Here is a 14733-nt window from a genome sequence, read left to right on the forward strand (position 1 = left end):
CTTCCACCCCCAGAAGCCCGCAGAGCCAGCCCAGTCCTGCCCATCGGGGGCTTGTACCCCATTCCTCCCTCACCTCCTTCCACTTACCCTTCCCTAGCCCCCTTCTTATTGATGTACAAAATAAAGATAACGTTTCTTCCAACATTGACTCTGTCTTTATTGAACAAAACTGGGGGAGACTGGGAAAAGGAGGTGGGAGGGGGAAGAGAAAGGCTGGGAGAGGGGAGGGCAACTAACATGATCAGGGGTTGGGAACAGGTCCCATATGAAGAGAGGCTACAGAGACTGGGACTGTTCAGCTTAGAAAGGAGGAGACTGAGGGGGGATATGATAGAGGTCTATAAAAGCATGAGTGGTGTGGAAAGGGTGCATAAAGAAAAGTTCTTCATGAGTTCCCATAAAGAAGGACTAGAGGACACCAAAGGAAAGGAATGGGTAGCAGGCTTCAAACTAGTAAGAGAAAGTTGTTCTTCTTCACAAAGCAAAGAGTTAACCTGCGGAATTCCTTGCTGCAGGAGGCTGTGAAGGCTACAACTAGAACAGAGTTGAAAGGGAAGTGAGATCAAGTCGTGGAGGTTGGGTCCATGGAGTAGTCTTAGCCAGGGGGTAGGAGTGGTGTCCCTGCCCAAAGTTTGTGGAAGGCTGGAGAGGGATGGCACGAGACAAATGGCTTGGTCACTGTTTTCGGTCCATCCCCTCCAGGGTCCCTAGGGTTGGCCGCTGTCAACAGACAGGCAACTGGGCTAGATGGACCTTTGGTCTGACCCAGGACGGCCATTGTAAGCTCAGGGCTCAGGGTCGGGAGTCTCAGTGGACCCCCTTGATTTTCATGCCAACCTGCTCCTGGGTGGCCAGGCTGGCAGCTCTCCTGCCCTAGACGGCCACTTTCCTGTGCCTAGTGCGGAGATTGTGGACGAGGTCCACGATGTCCGCACTAACCCAGGAAGGTGCCCGCCTCTTGCGGTCCCGGGCAAGCTCCCGGGAGCCGCCAGCCTGGTCCCGGAAAGAGGGGGTGGGCTGGGGGGCATCGGGTGGGTGGCTCTGTGCCGTGCCAGGTGCAGGGTCTGCTGGCTGGGTGCTGGCAGGCTTGCAGCTGGCACGGGCACCGTAGCCAACCCGTGCCCCTTTAAGGGGTCCGGGGCCGGGAGGGGGGCATAGAGTTTCCCTGGTGTTGGCCAGAGTGGCCACCAGGGAAACCTGGGGAGGGCTAGCCTCCCACTAGTTCGAATTAAGGGGCTACACACCCCTTAATTTGAACTAGTAAGTTCGAACTAGGCTTAATCCTTGTAAAATGAGGTTTTCCTAGTTCGAACTAAGCGCTCCACTAGTTCGATTCAAATTCGAACTAGCGGAGCGCTAGTGTAGCGGCTATGAATGTTAGTTCGAACTAACATCCGTTAGTTCGAACTAACATTGTAGTGTAGACATACCCCTAGAGTGTCAATCTACCATCTACCTGCTGGTCCGGTTAGGTGTTTGACCTTCCGAGGTTCCACGGAGATGCCCACCTCAATTCTTTCCTAGGAATTGAGAGACTGGCCCGGGCTTGACCCTCTGGAGTCGAGAGGTACAGAAGGGGGTAAAAATTGTACCTGGATGTGGTCCTTTGTCTTAAGTGTACACATAGACTTAGAGCTCTTTAAAGATTAAGCTGTTAGTTGGTACCATTATTTCTATTTTCTATCTTTATTTTCTTTGTAACCATTTTTTAAGATCTATATTTGCTAGCAGTTAAGAAATAGAGCATTAGCCATTCTAACCATATGATTTATAAGCTTCTTTAATAAACCTATAACTGTTTAAGCTTTAATCTGACTCCTTCAGTTACTGTAACAGAACCAAGCACAATTTAAAAGAACTTCAGCCGGTCATAAGGGACAGGTATAGGAAGAGCTTGGGCATTTTGGATCATGTCACTTCCAGGTGACAGATCCGTTGGGGCATGTCTGTCTTCCCTAGACTGCCCGCTGCGAAGGGATCCTGTATCCTAGCAGCTGAAATCTGAGATGTAATAAGCTCTTCCTATAAACTCTGGGGCATCTGTCAGCCGGTTGGCTGCCCTCCACGACGGCACCCCGGTCCTAGCGGTAAAGTCACGGACGTTAAACCTTTTCTCAGTAACACACACACACACTGCCCTGACCGTCGGCTGGCATCTTGACCTCCAGGTGTAATGAATTCTGCTATTGGGGGCCTGCTACCAACGTGGTTAGTACCTTTAACAAGATCTGCAATTGAAAAGGGAGCCAATGTACAGCAAAGGACACTGTTATGGGGGTGTGTGTGTGTGTGTGTGTGTGTTACGTGGTAGGTAAGCACAGTTCAGTGGGAGGCAGTTGTTAAGATATTAGTACAAGTCTGAGTGGTTCCGTTAGGAAGCGGGAAGAGAAACCTGCACATGATAAAGAAAGACAGGAAAGTAATGGAAGAACAAGCACCTGAAGAACAAGGATCCTGTCTTAATCCATCTCATGTGACAAATTACAAGTTTTTTTGTGCCCATAACTTTTCTTAGTTAAATGCAAAAAAATTAACTACTATATCTTAACCTTGCAAAACTAGAAATTGGGAGACTGTTTTGAATTAATTTAGATCTGGCTAGGGAAACCATTTCAGAGACCTATTTGATTTTCAGATGAAACATAATATTTGCTGTTTCGTTTAGCAAATAAACCTTCTCACTTGGTTTCTCAAGTTCAATTTGTAACTGAAAAAATACATAACAGTGAATTTGTAGATTTTTCTGTTCTACTTTTATTAGTGAGGTCACTATGCAAGTACACAAAAATGAAAACGTAAAGTAGACAAATGTGACCTCATGAAGTGAGATCCCCAGGGTTCTGTGGTTAAAAGGGAAGACAGTGAGCTAGGAGTAGAGTAGCACATTGTAGTACAGTGCATCTCTGATTACAGACGGTTTAGATGGAGTGGGTTTTGACACTGATAAGGCTCTGCTGGGAATACAGGGTATGAAATGTGGAGGTTTTAGCAATGAGTAAGATAGATTAAAGCATCCCTAGAGCTGGGTCTCATATTTTGGTGGATCAAAGCAGCATATAGGCTAAATCCAGTATGGTATAATCCCTAGAGACCTTCAAATCAAATTGTTGGCTGAAAAAAGAAATAACAGTACCTATGAAAATTCATTGGAAATATTAATTGGATTTCTCTTTTAGCTGTTTTCAATCTTGTAAACAGTTTTTCATGTACAACCTCAAAATTTGGTGAATCTGAAGTCAAGTATAGTACTCCTTTATTTTGTTATTTGTGTTATTTTGTTGTTAAAAGCAATAGTATCTTGACTACAAAGTGATGAGAAGAACAGTTAAGTAGCTGCTGTTGTTCAGAGGGTTTACTTGATGCAAAAGGCACAGTTAAACAGAAGTTTGGATTTGAGGTCGTTTGCATTTCAAGCAAGCCATTAAGTGGGACATTGCATTAAAAGTCTGATGTGTCATTTTCATAGTTTATGACAAGAATTATTAGAAGAGCTGAGTGTGCACCTGCTGAAACAGTGCAGGCTAATCCCAAATGTATAGGGATTTGAAAAATATTACTTCCTGTGATATTAATAATATTCTATAAACTATGCGTGATAACAGCTACAAAACTGAAACTGTACATTGTGGGTCAAAGGCCTAAGTAAAATGATTTAGTGTGCTCTGAAAATGTTGATAGAAGCAAACAGTCCCTTATAGTAATTGAAGCATCATACAGGTTATTTTTTTTATTTATTTTTTATTTTTTAGTTCGTAAAGGGGGAAATAAGAATGAAGATAATCTTTTTTTTAAAATGATAAGATGCATTTTGTACTCACCACTGTAATCATTCAGCGTATTGTGTAAGTAAATAAGATGGTATAAATTAACACATAATCAGTTTTTAATTTAGAAAGAAGCGAATCAGTGGGGCAAAGAGAAGATGCAAAACTTAGAAGAACTTGCCATGTGGAATAACTTAAGAATCACTTGAGTATAAATCCAGCGGAAACAGCTTTTGTTGGACAAAAGAATGCAAATATATTAAAAATTAATACTTCAGTGTAATTTGAAACCAATGGTGCCTGAATTATGATGTTCCAAATTAGGTTGCTGCAAACAATAACAAAATGGGTGAGTGTCCAAATGAATGCATGGAGTTATTTAAACCTGCATTAGGATGTTTAATGACAGTGGGAAATGTGTAATTTTGTGAAGGGTGACCTAAATCAATCTTTCCTGTAGGATAAAATGCTTTTCTATTAATTTGCTCTTTAAAAATAACTTAATAGCTACTACTATAAGGAAGCAATAGGATTACTTTATTGTGTTCATTGTAATGAAATAATGGAACATCTCAAAGAGTTTTTGTATGATCCCAGTAAGATGTACTGCTATCAGGAACAAATTTTTTAAAATCTTTGTATAAACAGAAATTTCACTGCATGTTAGGAGTGATAAGGGATAGGTCCTGTGTTATTTAATGTCTCCATTAATTATCTGGTAGGAGAGTAAACAGCTAGTAAATTAAATTTGCAGCTGATGCTAAAGTGAGACAACTTGCAAATACTAGGAAGGGCCTGACAAATTATGTAATGTAACCTACAAAAGACTAGAAATATACTGAAAAAAATGAGTTTCATCTTTTTGGATAGTACTTATTAATAACTATAATAACGTCTCTTTTCAAACTGATAAGGAATGCTGACATCTATAACTATAAATTTGTCAACTTTAAGGTACATATATTCATTTAGAATTGGAAACAGTAATAATTTAACCTATCTAATTGTTTAGATCACCCCATATCTGGCTCCTACCACTTTCATAAAAGAGAAACTCCCTTTCTTTAGCCTATTGTCTGGCCTTTTCTCCTTCAGACTTATAAACACAGTGGCTGTGTCTACACTGGCCCCTATTCCGTAATAGGGATGCAAATGTAGCACTTGGGAATAGGCAAATCTACGGGGGATTTAAATATCCCCCGTGGCATTTGCATTTTCATGGCTGCCGCTTTTTTCCGGCTTGTAGATAAGCCGGAGAAAAGCGCCAGTCTGGACGCGATCCTCCGGAAAATAAGTTCTTTTCCGGAGGATCTCTTGAAAGTAGGAATAAGAGATCCTCCGAAAAAGAGCTTATTTTCCGAGGATCACGTCCAGACTGGCGCTTTTCTCTGGCTTATCTACAAGCCGGAAAAAAGCGGCAGCCATGAAAATGCAAATGCTGTGGGGGATATTTAAATCCCCCGCGGATTTGCCTATTCCCAAGTGCTACATTTGCATCCCTATTACGGAATAGGGGCCAATGTAGACGTAGCCAGTAAGTACTACATCTGACACTAGTCTCAGTCATGGCATTCTTCTTGATTCATGACACAATTTTCTGATAGCTCAGTCACCTTGTTCGTCTTCTTTCACTCTTACTTTGTCAAACACTTACTTTTTGTAACCTGAGCTTGACACTGTGCTAGGCCTTTCTGAGAACAGATCTCTGTACTAGGAAATCTCTCAAATTTCAGTGTTACATAGCTTCCCTTTTTTCTTTCTCAACTTTGATACCTTTCAGTGAGCTCTATATATCCCTTCCTGGTTTTGATCCTTTATTATTTGGATATGTTGCTGAGAAAACAATCTTTGAAGTCAAAGCACTTCTCCTGAGTCTTGTCCTCAGAATGCTGGAATTCCCATGTCAGAAGGATTATGGTGAAAGCTCCTTAAGAAGAATATCTTACACATATATGCCACTTTATCTGTGACTAGAACAAATACACTGCATCCAAGATTGAAGCAGGATACTATGGAGAAGAGGTTTCTTGGATGTTAATAATGCCTGTGTCCAAAGTGCATGTTTTATGGTTTGGAAGTTTTTCTTTCTTTCTGGTTGAGGATTTGAACTTTGAAGTTTCTAAAGGATCTTTCTTGTTCTCTTGAACTTGGCAAAGTATTAACGAGTTTTTAGTTTAAAAATGTGTAGAGTCTTTGTTTTGTATTTTCATGAATGCTTAATTTGTAAACATATATCTGTGTATGCTTACTTGAAAAAGTATGCTGGATACTCCATGTTACATTAACTTTTCTATTATGTAGGTTTTAAAATCAACATGAAATTTTTGTTATCTAGAGTCCAATAAATGTTTTTGATTTATTTAGGGATTTGTACGTTTGCTCATCAACTTGATATCTGAGTACTTTTTACAAGAAAACTCAGGAATAGCTTTCTACCACCCTTGTTGGCAGGATCAAGCTTAAAGCCATGTAGTAGTCAGAAGTCACTGTGTGGTGTCCTGACAGGTCTCCTGCTGCATCAGTGATGATGGCCATTTGGCTGTGCATGTGTGTGCTCCTTCTGTGTGTTGTGTTGATTTTGTGCAAATAGACTCTGAAAGAGCCCCCCAAGTTCACCACATCATATAAGGAGTGAAGGTGCTTTGCCAGGTTTATTGCCAAACAAAGTTCAGGTGGGATGTGTAAGAGTTAAATAAGGGTCAGGTTAATCACTAGCATGATGATGGGGGCACAGCATGGGCAGGCACTGTCCCTGTTGTTTTATAGATATGTTTTAATGCCCCCTTTTCCTCCTTTTCTGCTTGTTCAGGATAGATAAGCATGCATCTGTACCAAGGATGTAGCTTTTAATTAATGTTCTGTGTGTTAACAATGCTATCTTCCTACCTGCCTTATCTGTTTCTATTCACGCTAAAGTAGTCATTCAGGGTCACATCTCCTTTCCCTCTTGTAAGTTGCTGCTATAAGGAGTTTTGTGATGTGAAAACTGCCTACATCAACCAAAAAGCTGTAAACTATGAACAGGGTGTATTATGATTATGCATGAGATGGATGTTCACATTACTAAATTAGGGCTTAAAGGGTGATGTAATTGAAAAGTATATTTGCATACTAACTAAGATATAAAGGTGGACCTGTGGTTAATTTGTTGTTCACTCGGATCCCAGGGTTTGGGGGAGTCTGAGTCAGAACAAGTATCTGCAATAAAGGAGCCCTTCTACTCATCCGCTTCTGGGTCACCTATTCTTTTATAACAGTTGTCAGTAGACCCAGTTGAACCACTATACATATGTACCCCCTGACAATGGCTCAGCTCAGTCAGAGGGAGGTTCTGTTGCCTGCTCAGCTGGACAAAGACAGCCTTCCAAGACACAACTTCATATACAGGTACAAGCAAGTTACACATCACTCTTGACATATCAGGTTGCCACCTTTGACCTTACCGTTATACCACGCATCGCCTGTACCTGGTGATGTGATCTAAAAGTCTCTATTTACCATGCTGTCATTTTAGACCCTTTCCTGAACATGGATCAGTATGTCCCTGTTCTCTTTGGGGGATGTGTGGGTTCCAAGGTCCTTTTTAACAAGGCATTGTTACCATCCATCTGGAATGTGCTTTCAACTCATGCCCAGTACCAATTACTGTTTTACAGGTAGTATCTAGTACCAATTACTGTTTTACATCTGTGCCTGTTATTTATTAGAGTTTTACATGATCAACCCTGTTTGTGCCAAGTTCCATGAGTGGGAGCCTGCCTCTTGCTCACAGCTTAGCTTTGCTTTTTGTTAGCAAAGACTTGACCATTGTTACATAGGCCTCATGCCACATACCAGTCCCTGAAACATGGGCTTATATTTCATGCCCTCATTTTACTACAAGCTATTTTGGATTTTATTTAATTTTGTTCTATAACTGCTTAAGGTAAGAGGTTGCAGATGTGTTGATATAATGGGTGAAAGATAAATTGAAGAGATGGGATTTGCATTGTGTTCTGACAGTGACGATGGTAATGGTGATTCTTATTTTACTCTTTATTGTTTATTCAGATATATTCAATTCCTTTCAACAAATGGCTGATCCTGAATATTTTTTTTATCAGCCAGCTTTATGTTCTCATTGGTTTTCATGTGCCAAGTTATTAACATTTTGATAGTTTTAAAAATGTGAAGGTTATGGCTTTAATAGTTATCAGGACGGGCATTTACTGTAGGTGTGTGAGACCATCTTTTATTGTAATTGAAGCTCATATGGAGGGGTGAACCACTTTGGGACAAATTTTCCTCTTTACTGCAAAGGAAGCATATGAGGTTAGGTATGAGAATACAGAGTGCATCTGAGCACTAATAAGGGGAGTAGGATGCTTATGTGAAGGCATAACGTCTTCTAGATGTCTACTGAGAATACATTGGCTAGTGACACTTCTTAGGGTTGTATAGCATTAGTGCAAATCAGCCAGCAGCTAATAGATTTGGGGCCATCTGTACTTCCTCATGGATAAGAACCTGCTACCCTCCAGGGTATGGTACAGTAGTTAATTATATGCTGTCCCTGGAGCATTAGCAATACCTGGTAATGATTCTTAAATTTTGGCTCTTGACCCCAAAGTGCATTGCAACTCCATTTTGATGGAGTTGTCAGGACTCAAAGCTGCAGACAGGAGCACTGCAGGGGTCTGTAGCTGTAGCCAGGAGCTCTGTGGATGGCAGGGGGCTGAAGCCCCACCCTGGATCTCTGTGACCAGGCTAAAGCTCAGATCCCCAATTTCTGTGCCTAGTTGGGCTGAAGCCGCAGCTCTGAGCAGCGCTGAAGTTCCAATCACTGCAGGACTAAAGATAGGGGGTCACAGTTTTTTCTAGTGGGGAAGGCAAAATGGGATCACCAGCAGAAAAGGTTTGAAAAACATTGGGAAACAGCATTATACTGTCTCCTGTTCCAGGAGTGTGGAAAAAGGAGACTGAATATATAGTTACGAGAGCTGATATAAAACAATATTTGTTGTTTTTGTCAGACTTTTTATGCAATATGAATTGTGTGTCAAAGGGTAGGAGTAGTCTTTTCAAAATATATGTCTGAGTGGAAGGCAGACAGACTGACAAGTTTTGTCATGAAAACTTGTCTCTATATATGTGGCTATGTGGGAGCTTATTTCTGTTCTAAAAATTTGTATTGAAAAGATGTCACTTAGATTATTTTTACCTCTGCATTTGATGTATTTTCCTGTTTGAAGAATCCATATAAAATTTTAGGAGACACAAGAAGAGATGGAAACTTTTCAGTTTCTATATGAGTACTAGTAACCAATTTGAATTGCTGCTACAGAATTCCAATATACTAGACACATCAATTATCTAATCAGTAAGAAACTGTTGATTCTGACAATCCACTTGGAGACAGATTTATTTTACCTTGAGTACAAACCATTGTTTCTGTAACTGTTGCCTCAAAGGATTTTGTCATCTGTGAAATAGCTTTTTCATGGTTTTTGTGTAACCTTTTCCCCTAAACGTCACAGATCAGACAAACAATGAGATTAGATAAATGTTACTCTGCATTAAGAAGAAAATAAATGATTCTAGCTGTGTTTTAATTTGTGGCCTCTCTAACAGAATAAACTTTATAGCACATAGTTAAATGTCATAACTAATGTAACTTTCAAAGACATTAAAAACAGCTTATCTAGAGCCTGTACAGATACAAAATTGCTATCTGCATCCTTATCTGCATCCGCAAAAATGATCAGTGGATAGCCCCATTCACATCTCCAGATATCCACAAATTTGTAGGGTTCTAGATACAAAATTTGCATTTGTATCTGCATCTGCATCTACATATGCAAAAATAAGCTACATCCATATCCACAGATTTTCAGGGCTCTATTTATCTCAAAGGCCTAGTGACAAACTTAGTCAACAGCATTCTGTCTAATATTTACCTGCAATACATTTCATTTGTGCAGGCACTTGTATCTCAGGATGATGGACATGGTGTAAGAAACTGAAGAGAACATAATAAAGATCAACATAATAAAGATAATCCATCATATAGTTTGAAATGCCAAGACAAAAAACTTTGTTAAACTGCATTTAACTGTTCACCTTCTGCATTTAAGGTTGAGAATACCTGTCATTTACTTGAGCGTTAGCAACTGCACAATGAGGTTTGTTCTTTTGTTTAAAAAAAATTAGAGACAAGTGATTATAATTTAAGCTTAACCTTCAAAAGTAAGAATTCAAAAGCAATAATATTCACAGTAACAGCCATGCAAATTACTTTAAATCATCTCTATTGTGACTGCTGTGAACAGCTGACACTCTGAGACAAATGCTGCTGCACTTTTTTTTGTTTAACAAAACTCTACATTATTGTAAAGCTTTCATGCTGGTATTTGTGATGGATGCTTTCAACACTAATTGTCACTTAATGTTTGTGTGGGAATTTCTTTTAGACTTTGTAACAGGTTGTGCTTGCACTTTTAGTGGGGAATCCCCGTTTATTCAAGAACTAACAGAATTCTGAGACCTGCAATCTGGGGCCTGTAGGCGTGACCATTGGAGCCAAAGGGATTTTTGCCATTGATTAAAACTGGAGCAGGCACAGGCCCTGTGTGACAACAGGCTGGAAATGAAGCCTGCTGGAATGTGGGATAACATTTTATAAGGAAAGCTCTTTGCCCTGTCATGGGAATTCAAAGAAAAGATAAAATTTGGAATGACTGTCCTTTTGAATAGTGATAGAAATGTAGCCGTGTTAGTCTGGTGTAGTTGAAACAAAAAACAGGACTATGTAGCACTTTAAAGACTAACAAGATGGTTTAATAGGTGATGAGCTTTCGTGGGCCAGACCCACTTCCACTATTTGATCTGAGAAAGTGGGTCTGGCCCACGAAAGGTCATCACCTATTAAACCATCTTGTTAGTCTTTAAAGTGCTACATAGTCCTGTTTTTTGTCCTTTTGAAAAAGGCTTAAGAGGATCTCTGATGGAATAGGAAAAGAAGGAACCCTGGCGAGAAGTAAATCATTCAGGCTATGCCTAGATTGCAGGCTTCTTTCGGAAGAACCTTTTTTCGGAAGAGATCTTCCAAAAAAACTTCTTCTGAAAGAGAGCGTCCACACACAAAAGCAGATTGCTTTTTCAAAAGATAGTGTCCACACTGAATAGACGCTATTTCACATTTAAGCTGTGATTACTATGGACGTAGTGGCATCTCTCCTTTTTCCTCTTTCCTCTTCTTTCACAAGAACTTCCTCTTACCCGTCCACACATACCTTTTTCCGAAAGAGCTCTTTTAGAAAAAGGCTTCTTCCTTGTAGAAACCCTCTGTTCTTTCGATTTACTTTTGGAGAATGCAATTGCAGTGTGGAAGTAACTCAAGTTTTTCTGACAAAAGTCTGTAATGTAGACATAGACTCAGTGGAGAGAAAACTGCTTGTGAGCACTACATCGAAGGATAATTTGTGATTTAGGGATATGGTGAAAGCAGGAGAAGAAAATGGATTGGAATAAGCTAGTGTGCAATTTCTCTTATTTAGGAGTGCAAGTCCAAGGGTTCCAGAAAGGATGGTAGGAATCCCCTTCGCTCCCCTGTGGAAGGGAGAACTCTTAAGGCACATTTTGGGCTATTTAGATTGGGGAATATCAAAAGAATTTTTTTTCTTATTTGGGATTTTCATTTCCTCAGATTGCAGGGTGAACTTTATGGTTGAGAGGGCTGAACAACATTAACTACCCAACCAGTGAAGGAGAAACTGAGACACATGCACACTTGATGCTAGACCAGGTGAGCAACTGTGTTTCAGGCTTGACAGGGTCACAGGAGGGGGAGCTTGGATAGTGTACCCTTCGAAAGAAATCCGTGTGTGTGTGTGTGTGTGTGTGTGTGGGAAAGAGAGAAATCCCATTCAATTAGTTAACCGATTAAATATTAAGCTTAACTGGTTAACTGATTGAACGGGGGCTGTTGCAGCCCATTGAGCTGGAACAGCCAACCCAGGTTGCCACAGTCAGGCTGGAGTGGCCCCTGTGCCAGAGGCAAGGGCTGCTCCAGCCCTGCCAGGATATGGGCTCCCAGCTTGCATGGGCTGAGAGCCAGCAGGCTTGTGCTAGGCAGAAGGTGCAGCAGGGTGGGAGAGGGCTGTCAGCTCCCAGCTGGTGTGAACCTATCAACTACCAGCCTGCAAGCCTGAGCACCAGCTCGGGCTGGGAGCTGGCAGCCCTGCTCTCCCCTGCAGTGCCGCTTCCGCCCAGCAGCCCCAAGGACATGGAGGAGCTCTCTGCAAGCGAGGGGCTGCTCCTGGATCACGGTTAACTGTTGCCCACTAAGCATTACCCTTTACGGGTGATGCTAACCAAGTAACAGGTTAACCGGTTGCCCATTCAAATCCCCAGTTGATGGCCCTTAATATTACTCTATAACCAAGCTAATATTTAACTCACAGTAGCAAGTTGCAAAACAATGTTAAGAACCTTCTGTGTTACAAAAGAGAATTGTTTTGTACCCTGATCTTCTGTCTTCTGACATGGTCAAATCTGCTGTGTAAACTGGGCAAAACAGTTTTCCTCTTTGGTATTGTTGGTAACAAATTTATTCTTTTTTTTTCCTTGATAGTTTTCAGACTTGTACTGAAATTGTTTTTCCAAAGTAATCTCATACTGAACTGTAAAGGCATCCCCGTTATGGGGACAGCCCTAGTTTGTAGAGAAATAATTTTTTTTCAGAGTAATTCAGCATTGCAATGGTATAATCATAATGGAATCTATATGGACCTGAACTGAAATTGCTTTAATATTGTAATCTCAGATTATAACTGTATTTTAAACTGGGTTTAGGTGAGCAGGAATTGGAATTATTTGCTATGGCAGTGAAAATGTAATAGGCTCTTCAGAGTTACTGTATTTTGAAGTTATTTTCCTATAGCAATCTTACATTATAATGGCATTGTAATTTAATGATGATGTTGTCAATAGCATTGTGATATCCCCCTCCCCAAATATGAAACAGTGCTACATATGCTCACTGGCTGTTTGTCAAACTGAATTGCCTTAGAGTTTTATATTTTCCAAATTGCCAAATAGAACTAGCTCAGTATTATGTAAGCGGGGGAATGATCCCGCTATTGTGGGGAACTTTCCTGGCTTCTATACCATCCCGGTGAAATGAACCAGCGAAAGGATCTGAGTCTCCGCTCCCACTTCCTCTACCCCACGGCTCCCTGATCCTGAGGGCTCCGCCTCTACTCTCCTGAGTAGCAGAGCCCTTGAAACCCCAACAAGGCTGGGCCCAGGTTTCCTGGGGCTTAATCCCTGACCTTGTAGTCACTAGGGGCAGGAGTTAGGGTGTTCCCACTCCGAGGTGCTCTCTTTACACTGCAGGCCTTCTTGGCCCAGTGATCACTTCATAAGGTTCAAAGCAAATACAATTTATTAAACAACAACTGATTAAAGAGAAAAGAATAAGACAAAACGAGAATGGTTAAATGAGAACACACAGCCCTGCTCTGTAGCACAGGGACATCAAAACAGCAGCCTTCAGAGTGTAAGGACAGTCTACAGTCTCTTCCTTAGAGGCCCCTTAGAGGCCTTGGATGTGCTGCAGGGGGCTGCAGGCTGGACACGCTTGCTCTGGCAGTGACCACACAGCCTCAAGCTCTAAGTGGCCAGACCCCTCTCCCAGTCCAGAGCCTCTCCCCACACTTTGCAGTTCCCAGCTGCTCACCACATCCAGCTGCAGGCTGTGCTGTGTGGCCAGTCTCTAGCTTCTTGCGTTGCTTCTCTGTTCCTTTTGGCTCTCTGAGCATTGCCAGTCTGCTGCTCAACACAGGGTCTGCGCTCTTGAGCTGTGTGTGTCAGGCTCAGCTGCTGCAAAAACTGCCCCTCAGCACACAGTTTGCTTTGCTAGTCTCTCAGCTCCCTGTTTTTGCAGGACTTCTTCACACAGCTTGTCCTCCTATTTCAGCTCTCTGTCTTTGCAGGACCTCTTCTGCACACAGCTTGTTTGTTCAGAGAGAGAGCCAGAACAATCCCAGCTCACAGGGAGGATGGGGCCTGGCCTCTCCCCTTCCTCACTGGCCTGTCCAACCTGTCAATCAGGCTGAGCTGGAGTGTTGACTGCTTTCCATTGTCTCTGGGGTCAGTCAGTCTCATGAACTCTTCCCCTTCAGATACTGCGAGCTGGCAAACCAAAAACTCCCACAGAGTTTTAGTAAGGGGTAACAGTCCCCTTACATTAAGTACATGTTGCCCGCAGAATTTTATTTTTAAATATCCATCGTGTTTTGATCTAGAATTGGCAAAAAGATTCCAAACGGTGTCCAAGTTTGTTCCCACTCTGAAATTCAAAAACGAGATGACAAATTTTAAGCTTTAATAAAAAATTGCCATATCTTAATCAATTAAATGAGTGTTCAGTTAATTCTGATTCAGTTTACTAGACAAAGTTGCGGAAACAGAATAAATTTGTTCTCCCACTACTGCTCTCTTTTGTCTACCCCCAAATGGCTTGTCCGTGTTAAGAATAAAATCTCTAGGGGTTTGTCTACACTTCCACCCTAGTTTGAACTAGGGTGGCTAATCTAGGCATTCGAACTTGCAAATGAAGCCTGGGATTTAAATATCCCGGGCTTCATTTGCATGTTTCTGGGCGGGCGCCATTTTAAAATGCCTGTAGTTTGAACTGCCTGCCCGCAGCTACATGTGGCACGGACTAGGTCATTCGAATTAAAGCACCTAATTCGATCTACCGTTAAACCTCCTTGCAGGAGGAATAACGGTAGTTCGAATTAGGAGCTTTAATTCAAACTACCTAGTCAATGCTGTGTGCAGCCGTGGGCAGGTAGTTCGAACTATGGGTATTTAAAAATGGCGCCCGCCTGGGAACATTCAAATGAAGCCCGGGATATTTAAATCCCGGGCTTCATTTGCAAGTTTGAATGCCTACATTAGCCACCCTAGTTCAAACTAGGGTGGC

General features: G+C 41.6%; 1 protein-coding gene across 9 annotated transcripts in view; it reads left to right on the plus strand.

Moving 5' to 3' along the window:
• Positions 1-14733, plus strand: part of IMMP2L (inner mitochondrial membrane peptidase subunit 2) — a 771740-nt gene that overhangs the window by 247477 nt on the left and 509530 nt on the right. The window contains exon 4 of one of the 9 annotated variants that reach the window (XR_012904089.1): positions 11449-11547. The exons of the other annotated variants lie outside the window; for them this stretch is intronic. The gene's annotated coding sequence lies outside the window, so the exon portion shown is untranslated. The remainder of the gene's footprint in view (positions 1-11448; positions 11548-14733) is intronic. 9 annotated transcript variants of the gene reach the window in all.

The sequence above is a fragment of the Pelodiscus sinensis genome, chromosome 1, assembly GCF_049634645.1.
Source record: "Pelodiscus sinensis isolate JC-2024 chromosome 1, ASM4963464v1, whole genome shotgun sequence".
NCBI lineage: Eukaryota > Metazoa > Chordata > Testudines > Trionychidae > Pelodiscus > Pelodiscus sinensis.